Source organism: Myotis lucifugus, unplaced genomic scaffold (assembly GCF_000147115.1).
Source record: "Myotis lucifugus unplaced genomic scaffold, Myoluc2.0 scaffold_226, whole genome shotgun sequence".
Taxonomy (NCBI): domain Eukaryota; kingdom Metazoa; phylum Chordata; class Mammalia; order Chiroptera; family Vespertilionidae; genus Myotis; species Myotis lucifugus.
In genome coordinates this window covers 624,026-636,453 of record NW_005871274.1, presented here as the reverse complement: position 1 = coordinate 636,453, position 12,428 = coordinate 624,026, and the positions used below count along the sequence as shown (strand labels likewise).

The 12,428-nt window shown below is 38.7% G+C and overlaps 1 protein-coding gene and 1 pseudogene across 1 annotated transcript in view; both read right to left on the bottom strand.

Annotated features, from left to right (window-relative positions):
* The window catches only part of MED13L (mediator complex subunit 13 like), a 234,029-nt gene that overhangs the window by 136,202 nt on the left and 85,399 nt on the right, over nucleotides 1-12,428 (bottom strand).
* On the bottom strand, nucleotides 3,045-12,016 carry LOC102436695 (annotated as a pseudogene).

Genomic DNA, 12,428 nt, shown 5'->3' with positions numbered 1-12,428 from the left:
TCAATTTTCCACTGCTCATTTCTATGACAATCTGACCAAGAATATCCTGGGGAGGTGGGGAAATGATATTCTGAAACCTCATTCTCAGAAAAATAAGTATCTTTGATAATATGTCTAGTTTTTCTGAAAATATTAATAAAAATGTAATGATAGCTAAACTGAAAGCCAGTTTTAGAAATGAGCAAGTCAATCTCATCAAAAGGCCAGAAAGGACTTTCTGGAAAGAATGATAAGCATCTTGGAATCTTACTACTTCTCTCACACACTGAGCTCCAATCTGCAGCCCTTTCCCTCTGAGCCAATGCACTTGATGGGTGTGATAACAGATGGATCATTGTATCTGCCAACTTCCTGTGATGTACTGTATGGGGACTGATAATTTAGTGACTACAGAAGTCCTACAACAGACAATGCAGGCAATCCTGGCATTCAGTAAGTAGCTGCATGCAGTCCTTTGACAATTCTGTGGGTGTTGAACATGTGGATTATTGTACAACATAAGCTCTCTGCAAGTATCTATGCCACTGTAAAAAAAAAAAAAAAGACAAAACTGGGCAAGCTAAGAACTGAATAGAAGAACAGGAAAAGAACAAATATGTTTAAAGTGGCATTTTTCACTTAAAACACATGAAAAATATATACTGCTCAAAGGTCTTATTAGAGTTTCATGACCAGTTTAACTAGAAATATCCAGGTACATAGAAAAAGTATCAATTGTGGGCTTGGTTTTCAGGTCTTACAAGTTGGGCAATATTGACATTTTGAGCAAAAGAATTCTTTGTTCTAAGGGAGTGATTTGTGTATTACAGGATATTCAGCAGCATCTCTGGCCTACCCATTAGATGCCAGCAGCACCCTACCCTGAGTAGTGACAACCAACAATGTATCCAAACACTGCCAAATGTCCCGAGGGGGACAAAATCCTCCTTATTCTCCATTCCCCTCTTACAGCCCCTGTTGTGAACCATTGGAAAAGATAATCTAGAATTGTATGCCTCTAATTCTAATGTTTATTTTGGAGGGGACAGAGAGAGTCTAAGTAAAGGAGTGATTACTTATGGAAATTATACACAAAATAATCAATCACTTTCTATAGAGTGTGGACCAGTGAAGCACATATTACTAAAAAGAGAAAAGGCTATCTAAAGATCTGAATTAGAGGGCCCTGGCCAGGTAGCTCAGTTGATTAGAGCATCATCCATCCTGATATGCCAAGATTGCAAGGACACATACAAGAATCAACCAATGAATGCATCAACAAGTGGAACAAAAAATAAATGCTTCTTTCTCTAAAAAAAAAAAAAAATCAATCAATAAAAAAATTTTAAGATTCAGAATTAGAAAGGCAGCTTCCACTAACATAAGTGTGTTTAATTCTTTCTGCAAAACAGGAAAAAAATCATAGTTTTGTTACAATACTATGTACAAATTATACTGATACTTCCTTCAATAATTCTCATCAAATAAACTGCATTATGCTGGACACTGATTTCCTGAATTGTCAATTTTAACAGATGCTTAGAGATAAAACTCCAGGTTTTAGGTTCTGGTTTTTCTTTAAAATCTTCATATTTATGCATATACATATAAGTGTGTGTGCCTGTGTATACATTCAAAATCCCAATGCAATCACATTTTAGAAATATCAGCACCAAGTTAAGTATTGCCATATTATTTTACTTGCACATCTCTGGAACCTGCCAAATTTACTCAAGTTATTGAGAAGAGGATTAGTTTGTCATTTTTGCAACAACTCTAATGTAATGCTATTTATTCTCTTACTCTAAAGCACAAAATCTCTTTTAAAATACTGTTTTAGGATACTACACAATATAAACACTTGGAGTAAATGTCTTATAATCAAATTAAGTATGCTATTTATACATGGAAATGAGGTTCTCTTTATGCTCATTTCTTTCTGCCTGCTCCTTTTACAACTTCACTACTTGCCAATCCTGAGCTACAAGGTGGGTGAGAAGGTGGGGGAGGACACTAACTGGGGGAAACGAATTCAACATTACCTGCTGCACAGTACCAATTCTCTAATTAGGAAAAATAAGAACTAGAGATTCTGGACAACCATGAGTAAATCTGGTTTACTAATAGTGATAAAGGCATAAACAGACAAGTCCTTGGTAATTTGACAGAAGGAACATAAGTGAAGGAGCAAAATTTCCAACTAGTAGAGGCCATTATCACAACTGGACAAAACTAGATCTGACTTCTGGTAGGTCCTACAGTTTTTCTTCTTCTTCTTCCCACACTTCTCTATTTTACTGCAAAAGCAGCCTGTTTCCAAATTCCCAAGGTGCATCCATAAAACATAGCACTTTACCCTGCAACACTCACCCTTTCTGTCAGCACTGCCTCAACTGGAACCCAAATCTAAGCCTCCCCCCTCTCCTCCTGCCTGTAGGACTTTTAATGCAAAGGCTCAATCTAAATAAGAGTATAAATAGGATGCCCTGGCCAGGCAGTCAGCTAAAGCGTCATCCCGATACACCAAGATTGTGGGTTCTATCCCCCATCAGGGTCAGGGCACATGAAAGAATCAACCAGTGAATGTATAAATATGTGCACCAACAAATTGATGTCTCTGTCTCTCTGTCTCTCTCTTCTTCCCTCCCCTACTCCTCTCTCATTTTAAATAAAAATTTAAAAGAGAAAAAAAGAAATACGAGCTCCTAACAATCTGGGACTCCCTATGCGTGGAGAAGAGCTAGAACCAGTATAGCTATAGATCAAGTTGATACTACAACTCTACTTTAAAACAAACAAACATCAACAACAACAAAAAACTGGCCTTAACAGGCTCCAGGACACAGTGACTAATTTGAGGCCTCTGGATACAGACAGGCTCTCAATGTTACAGCTCACCAGTTTGACACAGTCTTTTTTTTTCCTTTTTTTTTGAGCACGAATGTTTTAATTCTCTAAAATGAACATTTTTAAGAAGAGTTATCTGTAGTTCAAAGCTCACTTTTATGAGGTGTAACATCCATCACCCTTTTACAAGATATAAAATTAAGGAAGGATACCTCCAGAAGCTACCTAAACATTTCAGCTAACGGTTAAGATAAAGTTAAGGGTGTTTTCACACAGAAATCCAAAGAGGACAATGAGAATGAAACAAGTTCCACATGGTCATTCAAATCTTGGTAAAGGAACTAGAGTGGAAGCCCAAACTGGTGAGCAAGTGGGAAAAGGAAAAAAATCATGGTTCAAACAAATCACATGAGGAAACCCAGTATAAATGCTGACTTTGACATTATCTAGGTAACCCCTATTTTTTTGTCACAGGTGATTCTAATAATAGTCCTATTGTTGCAAACCAGTCCAAATCCTATCAAGCTAAAAAGAAGTCCCTCAAAGACTTGTTGGGTGTAGGTGGTAACCCATGTCCTCCCACACCAAGAGACATCAGTTCTGGCAACAAAGTTCCAACGTGCCTTCATGGTGCTGTTGATAGGATGCCTTAGGCCAGGCATGTCCCAGTGATGTTCTGTAGGCTGAGATAAAGGTGGGAGGAGAGCAGGCCTTATTACTCAATCAACCTCTTGCCCTTGAAGTGTGAAGGTAGAAGACCTGCCAAGTGGCTAGTCCAATGAGACAGAACATTGAAAAGATGCTGAAGTATAGGACCTGAGCGTTTGTTGCTTCATTGGTATCGCGCATCTCCTCTTGCTTCTTCATGTAGGCAAAATCATTAACGATAGATTCTGATAGGTCTTCTAGGCATCGTAGCCTCACCTTTAAAGGTTTGAGCTTCTCAACTTTTGCAATCTCTTCATAATTTTTCGCCTCCACTCCATGCTTCATGTCTAGGATCATGAGTTGGTCAGGTAACAGCCCTGTTCCCTTGCTCTCAAAACACACTTCAAACATGTCATAATCTTCAGTGGTAAAGGCAAATTTCCCCTTGGTTGCGTCCTCCTTGGAGTAAAGAATATGGCCAAGAGATCTGTGATCTTGAGGTGGGTGCACAGGCCGGCCGCCAGCGCCCCCAGATTGGCCGGTGATCTTGTATGCGCCGGTCACTAGCAGGCCTTGTGGATCTCCTCGCGGAGGCACTTGAGGGAGTTGATGGGCAGATGGAAGGAGATGGCAGGCCCACGTGACTCACCTCTGCCCACCAGTGGCGCAGGCACTGTTTTGGAGACGGACACAGCCTACTTTCCATAGACGGCTGTCACAACATCTCCTATCTTAAATGATCTTTTTACATTGTGATATTGTCAGTCTCTTCTCAAGTGGTAGGTCTATGTCCCCTCCCCTGAATCCAGGTGGCTCTTTGGAACCGCCTCAACAAACAAAATTTGGCCAAAGTGACGGTGTCAAAGCTTCAGATACTGTCAATCTCCATATCCTGCCTCTTGGAAGACTCATTTTTAGAATCCAACCACTGAGCCGGAAAGACCCCCTGTGGTTGTTCTGGCCAACTGTCTCAGCTGAGGTCCCAGCCAACAGCCAGCATCAACGACCAGCTATGGGAGTAAAACGACCAGCTCCCAAGGAGATCAGGCCTAACCACAGAGTCCCTCCCAGGTGTGGAGTCTTTCCAGAGGATCCCCTAGACTCCTGGAGCACAAACTGGTAGTCCCTCTTGCTGCTGTGCCTGAAGTTCTGACCCCACCCCCCAAGTCTATGGGCATGATAAAAAAGCTGTTTTTTTTGCAACTAAGGAACTCATCCAGTACCACCATTGTCCCAGATAGAACAGACTCAGTACCTCATTCACAAAACAAAACCATTATAATACTTCACACTAATTTTGCTATAACACAATCAGAATGATTCATCTTTGGGTGATAAACCATTAAGTTAGAAGTGGTATATTAACAGTAAAAAAGACTGAATTTTAAAGTTACATGATTTCATTACTAAGTACATAAACAAAGATATATAGAGATTCAGTGAAATGAAATACTTAATTTATAATTTATAACATACATATCAATATAGGAAATTTTATGAGAAATATAACAGAAAGGCTACTAGGATGGTCTCTACTCTAATACAAACTGGATATGTGGCTTTAATTCACATAGTATTTATTCATCCTGCAAGTATTTATTGAGTGTCTATGATGAGCTAGGCCGCAGGGGTGGGCAAACTTTTTGACTCGAGGGCCACAATGGGTTCTTAAACTGGACCGGAGGGCCGGAACAAAAGCATGGATGGAGTGTTTGTGTGAACTAATATAAATTCAAAGTAAACATCATTACATAAAAGGGTACGGTCTTTTTTTTTTTTTTAGTTTTATTCATTTCAAATGGGCCGGATCCGGCCCGCGGGCCGTAGTTTGCCCACGGCTGCTAGGCACTACTCTAGAGCTAAAAATTTAGCAGTGAAGGAAGGAGATCCCTATTTTCATAAAACTTGCATTTCAATTGAGGGGCAGATAAAAAACAGTTTTATTTTATAAAATTATTCCAATCCATGGTAAATGCTATGTAGTCAATAAAACTATTGCTTGAAGGTCAATGGAGGCAGAATTGTGATGTTACTTTATATAACATGATATGACAGTTTTAAAACAAGACCCTAAATTTTTCGGCACTCCTCCCATTGAGAGGTAGCATCTGTATCTCTTCCCCTTGAGGCTAGGATTTGTGACTGTTTCATCCAATAAGTAGGGTGAAAGTGAAGTCACGTAATCTCTAAGGGAGATAAAATACAATCATGCAGCTTCCACTCTGTTCACTGGTACACCTGTTCTAGAAGTCCTGATGTATTGAGTCTGACTACCCTGAGGCCTCTATGCTGAAAGGAAGCCCAGACAACATAGAAAGGCTACTTATGGGGACTCCACTCAGCAGTCCCAGCTGAGCCCAGCCCTAGGGCCATCTGAGCCCTGAAGTCAGACAGATTAGTAAAGAAGCCTCCAGATGAGTCTAGTACTCAACCATTCAATTGTTCTAGTTCCCCCAGCTGAGGTTTCAGAAATCATGGTGCAGAGACAAACAATATCAGTAAACATTAAAAAAAAATGGTTGTCATTTATGCCACCAAGTGCGGGGTGGTTTGTTGCATAGCAGGTGATAACAGGAAGACACTACAAGGAGGTAGCATTTGTTCTGAGACCTAATGCTATCCAACAGCCAGGCTCAGGAGGACATGAGAGAAAAGCTGACCAAAAAGGGAGAAGAGCAAATACAGTCCTTAAAGCAGGAAGGGACTTGGAGGTATGAGATAAGTCGATCAGATGGCTAAAGCCAGATGATGCGGAGTTTTGTATGCCTTGATGAGTCACTTAGAAATTATTTTCACGGTACAAGAAAGTCTCTGTAATGCTTTAAGTAGGGCAGTTTTTCAAAGATCCCTTTGGCTGCTGTGTGTTTCTTGATGTTAAATGAGGAAACAGAACTAAATGCTATGGTTCCTTTCTATCAGTGCAAAGACTGTGTTCCTCAAATTGGGTCTCTAGAAAATCCTTAAGCTATCCAAAACACTTGCATCCTGTATCTTCACAAAAGTAAGTATTCTTTTAAAATTAAAGATAATTTGGGTTCATCAGAATGACCTTAAAACTGAAAGCCACTGCAAATTTCAGTGTGTTTCCCCCACAGACTTAGTATATACTAGTATATATGATAAATTCCCATCAAATGGGGGCCAAATGAAGCTACAGTAAGCTGTGTGAAAGAAAGTTTTACAGCAGTTCAAACAGGAGAAAATGGTGGAAGAACTGAGTCATCACACCATCCAGTAGAGCAGGCAGGGCAAAATTAAACAAATCTGTTTCAAAGCAGACAGGACCAAATTCTTGCTATGAGCAGAAAGTTTCATTCAAGTAAATATCAGGTAGCATAAAATACTATGTTGTAAATCTGCATTTTTATTGCTTATATCATTTTTGACAGTTATATTTCACCTACAAAATTGCTTGTTTTATAATTATTTATGCTATAAGCATAAGGCATTTATTCCAAATTAGTAGTGTCCAAATCTCTAAAATCTATCTATACTAGCATATATAAAAGCCCAGCGATCGGAACGGCGGAACGAACAGAACAACCAGAATGACCGGTTGCAATGACGTGCACTGTGGCAGCTGACCAGCCTGATCTGGGCCCGGTTGGCCCCCCGCTCCCTGGCTGACCCGGACCCCAAATGACCCCCAACACCCCAATCGGGGGCAGGGCCAGCCGGCCAACCGCCCATGGCCCCTCCCCCTGGCTGGCCCCGCCCCCCGATTGGTCCCCACACCCCAATCTGGGGCAGGGCCAGCCGGTCAACCACCTGTGGCCCCTTCCCCCAGATGGCCCCATTGGGGTGGGCCAGTGGGACCCCACCCGTGCACGAATTTGTGCACCGGGCCTCTAGTGTTTATATAATAAAATGTTTTCATTAACAATGGTGAATATAAATTGGTGACTTTCACATCATACAATTTTAATACATTATACGTACATTTTTATCAACATTTTGTTTTTCTTAGTAAACTTAAGATACCAACTGACCTATGTCAATTACTTTAAATTAGCGTAAACAGAATATAACTGAGGTAAATAACCAAAAGTAAGTTATTTTGAAACAATTCTGTATTTTACGGCATAGTCTTCACCTTCCAATTTTGTCTTTAGTTGTGGAAATCTTTTTCACTCTTTAAAATCTAATTTGAGTGCCATCTCTGTAAATGAATACCCCAAACCATTTGAGCCCAGATTCCTTTGAAAATCTCTTATTTTGCCAGATATTGTCTCCACCATTTCTAGACAAGCTGGCAGACATTGTTAGCTATTTTGTGTGTTCTTGTCACCAAGATGGCTGGTGATGAGATGACAACGGTGATGGTGGTGTGATGGTGACAATGGCAGCAGCTATCATTTACCTAGTGATGATTAAAGTTCCAAGTACAAAATGCACTCTCCCTAACAATCTCCATTTTAGAGATACAGAAATTGAGGTAACAGGTTTTATGTAATTTTTCAAGGCCAAAAAGCTAACAAATGAGCTAGATATTTAAAAAAACCCTGGTATTTTTTATAATACTTGTGTTAATGAAAGCATGGGCCTTTGAAAACTCTTAAGAATCACAGGGAGTATAAAAGTTACACAGAAATTCTCAGGCACGCCAAATTACATTAAAATATGAAGGAGATGGGCTTGAAAATTTACTGACAAGCTTCCCAGGTATATTCTTACTAGAGGCTCAGCGCGCGATTGAAATCACATGAGGAGGCACCCCACGAGGGGCCGGGACCCACGTAACACCGGCCGCCGCACTGTGTCCACTGGGGTGGGGGCAGGCGCTCCTATGTGCTGTGTCTCCACTCTGGCCCGCCCCCAGCCCAGCCTCCCCATGGCCGCTGGGGTGTGGGCGGCACGCAGTCCGCCCATCTGAGCGCAGCTCCTCCTGAGCGGTGGGTTGTGATGTTCGGCTAATTAGCATATTCCCTGTTTATATAGATAGATTATATATGTTGAAGATTGAGAAACAACACACTGCACCCAATGCTATTCTGACTCCATCTAGATTACATTTTTTGAGAATAAGAACAATCTAATTTATATAGCTCTTCTTTATCTAAAGAATATAGTATTATACATTGGAAAATAGTAAGAGCTTAATATAGGTTGCCATACTTTTACACTGACATAAAGAAAAAATAAGCCATTTAAATTTTATAGTAGTTAAAATCTTAAAAGGTTTAATTACTCCACAAAATAAATTTTATAAAACATAGTCCCCATTCTATAGGTATTTACAGCTTAGCCATAGGAAGCAATGATAATTTCCATGGTTTTCAAGGGATTATTTTATATACACATATCAGAGTTTGTTGATGATGTTAGGGATACAGACTGGAGAACAGGATAGAGAATGGGATGGTAATAACATGGAAGGCTGGAAGGGAAAAGACTATAAAGTGAAAGAACCAAAGACCTCTTGGGTGGTCCCTGGAATTCTCTCTCAATGCCTATTCTGCAAGAGAAGCAGAGGCTAAGCTGGAATGCTCCCAAAGCTGCAGCATCTTATTACTGGTTCCACCTAGCCCTAGAGTTTTATGTCTTAGTGAGGTGGGTGGTGAATTACGTTACTATCTTTCCATACCAGATATTTTGTTTGTGGCCATCAGAATAAATCTGGGGAAGCTCAATTAACACGTATCTAAACCTTGGTCAAGTCATAATACCTTAAAAAAAATCTGCCATACTGTGATCTACCAGATAATTGTAAGCAAAGGTTACAAACTGGAATTGAAAGGTGTGAAAGCTTTATTCTGTAGCATTTTTTAAAAAATTCTGTTTGGTTTTTTTTTTTAATCAATGTAGTTCTGAGACAGTACAGTTCAAGGTATTTTAAGATAACTAAAATCTCTGCCTTGGGATTTTTTTTTTTTAGTATCTAAAATAAAAAGTGCGTGTGTTTTCAAATCAAACCACATTTAAATGCCTATTTGACAAGAAAATGCTGAAATTCAGAGCAATTAACACATTTGGTTAATGGAGGACACCACAAAACCATAACATCACTGAAGAATATTTCTGTATTCTCTGAATCCACAATGATTACCACCTTAGTTGTAACAAAGTGATCCAGAAAAGGATGGACTGTAGATGAGACACTGGGTTTTCATTTAAAAAAACAACAACAAACAAACAAACAAAACCCCCAGAAAATGCAATGATATGCCAAGCTTTCACACTGTTAACCAAAGGCCTTTTGAATCAAGAGCATCATAAAGCATGTTTCTCAAACTTTATGCCAATATTTCAAACTTTGAAGAAAGGGGACTTTATGCAGTGCCCAATATCTTAGTGATTATGTAAACTAAAAGATAAAGCAAACAGTGATTAAATAAAGATTAATAATAACTTGGTAGGTTTTCCAAATTACAGTGAGCAGGAAATAATGCATCATAATGCAGATTCTCCTCCCCCCCCTCACCCCCTAAGAAGGATATCACAATCTCCATACAAAACCTTGCTTTTCAGAGGTCAGTATTATAATCCCACCAAGGGGGTCCCAGTTTATAAGTGAAATAGTTTGTCATTTGAAGTCAAAGCTAAAATGTTTTGTTATGCTTACCTTTTTCCAAGAAAAAAGATTTTTAAAAAATGATAAATGACTCTTCTACAATTACCATAAAATGTTATTTTGCTTAATATCTTCCCAATCTGACTTAAGGCTCCTTAAGGGTAAAGACATGTCTTTTATTTGTTTTATTTCATACAGTACTTAGCACAAAATGATATGCTTGCTGAGTATTTACTAGATGAATAGATGGGTGTGAATTGTTCCAGTTTCAAAGCAGACGGGACCTTTAAAACAATTTTTATAACTCAGCTAAGAACAAAAATACCATTAAAAAAACCCTGCATGAAATAAAAAGCAATCTCACTCCTATTTTCCAGCATGCTCTATCCTCATCCTACTTTATTTTCCTCCAAGCGCTTACCACCATCTGACATACTACATATTTGTCTATCTCTCCTCACTCCTTCCCCCACTAGAATGTAAGCTTAATGAAGGCAAAGATTTGCCTGCTTTGTTTGAAGACTACATCCCCAGTACCCAGAACATTTCCTGGGACACATTAAACATTCATTAAGTATCTGTTACAACCATCTTCAGAATTTATTAACGATGCTCTTATTTCTTTTAGCATCATCTTCAGAGCTCTAGTTTCACATTAACAAATGAGGAAGTCTTACAGATATATGTGCATGTAAACAAAAATCATTTCATCCCTCATAAATATTGCCATCACAGTCATGTCTAATCACAAAAAAAAAGAACACAGAAGAGCAGATAACTATTAAAACTGGTCTGAAACCATAATCCTCAATAGACCATTGCTAAAGTTAAATGTTTTGCAATAGCAGAGATCCAACTCAGCACTGACTTGGAAACTATCACATTACTAACACTATTCCTACAACATTTTAACTTATTTTGAATAGTTTTTAACTACTGTTATTCATATGCAGCAAAGAAAAAGGGGGCTAAAATAATAGTCATCACATTTTAATCAAATTACTTTTTAAATGTTCACCTTCCTGTTCGACTCTAAATTTCATATCCACGGGGTCTGTATCTGTTGTCCTGTTTGTTATCTTCAACTACTAAGTATTTCATTATTTGCTTGCTTTTTTAAAACCTGCCCCATACCCATTAGAATTTAACCATAAAGGTAGAGATGAAGGAACTGAGCACAATAAATAAATATTTGTTGAACTGAATTCAATACAGAGATCAAGATACCAATAAAAGTAATCTTCAATCTACAACCTTATTTCTAGACAATTCAATTACCATATTAAATATCCATACCAGAAACCTAATATGAAGGCAATTAAATAAGCTTTAATTAACCTGTTAACACTGTTTCAAACCAATATTAAAGCTATGCATAACCAGTTATTGTAATTATATAAATGAATGGTTATAAACATTAGGTGGCAGTAGCAGTACACTGCATTATAATCCTGAACTTGATTTTGTATACTCACATGTAAAAATCTGACACATAAGTGGAGTTACACAAATAATCTCAAATATAAAATGAGCAAAAGGAACTGAAAATGTAACTATTCCTTCGAATTCAGATTTTTCAAATTATTTCTATAACAAAATAACTGAGCACTATCAAAAAGCTATGGCAATTCCTATAAACATATTCAAATTTTTGCCTTATACTTGCAATCTCACATACCACACATCCAAGTTTGCCAGCTCTTACCTTCAAAATAGTATCTACAATATGACCACTTCTTACCATCCTCACCACTCCCACCACCACCAGGGTTTACCTGGATCACTGTAACAACAGCTTCCCTGGTTCTGGGCCTTCCCCACTCCTTCCCACTCCCAACACAGTCTACCCTCCACACAGTAGCTAGGATGAGCCTTTAAAAAAGTTACGTCACCTCATTCCTTTGCTCAGAACCCTTCAATGCTTCCCAACTCAGAGAAAAGTTCTGTCTTTAACACCCTTTGTGAACTGACTCCCGTATATCCTACCCCAACTTCAGCCATCCTCTTCCCCACACTCACTCCACTCGACATAGTCCACCATCAGGTCAACAAGCACTTTCCACCTCAAGGGCCTTTGCATCTGCTGTTCTCTCTTTCTGATATGCTCTTCTGAAAATTATCCATCCACATGGTTTTTCCCATATCTTCTTCAGGTCTCTGCTCAAATGCCACCTTGCTTCATTTTTCTCCATGACACTAAGCAACATCTGACATACTCGATTTTATGTGTTTATTTCTTTACTATCTCCCCTATCCCCTACTAAAAATTAAAGTCCACAACAACTAAGATTTTAGTATCTTTTCTTCTCTATTTTATTCCCAGTGCCTAGTAAGTAGTGGCAGTTAAATATTTGTCAGTAAATGACTCCTATTATCAAACAAGCATACAGCAATAGTTTTATAGCTGTTTCTTACTCAAGATTACATTAAAAGTTCAAGACTA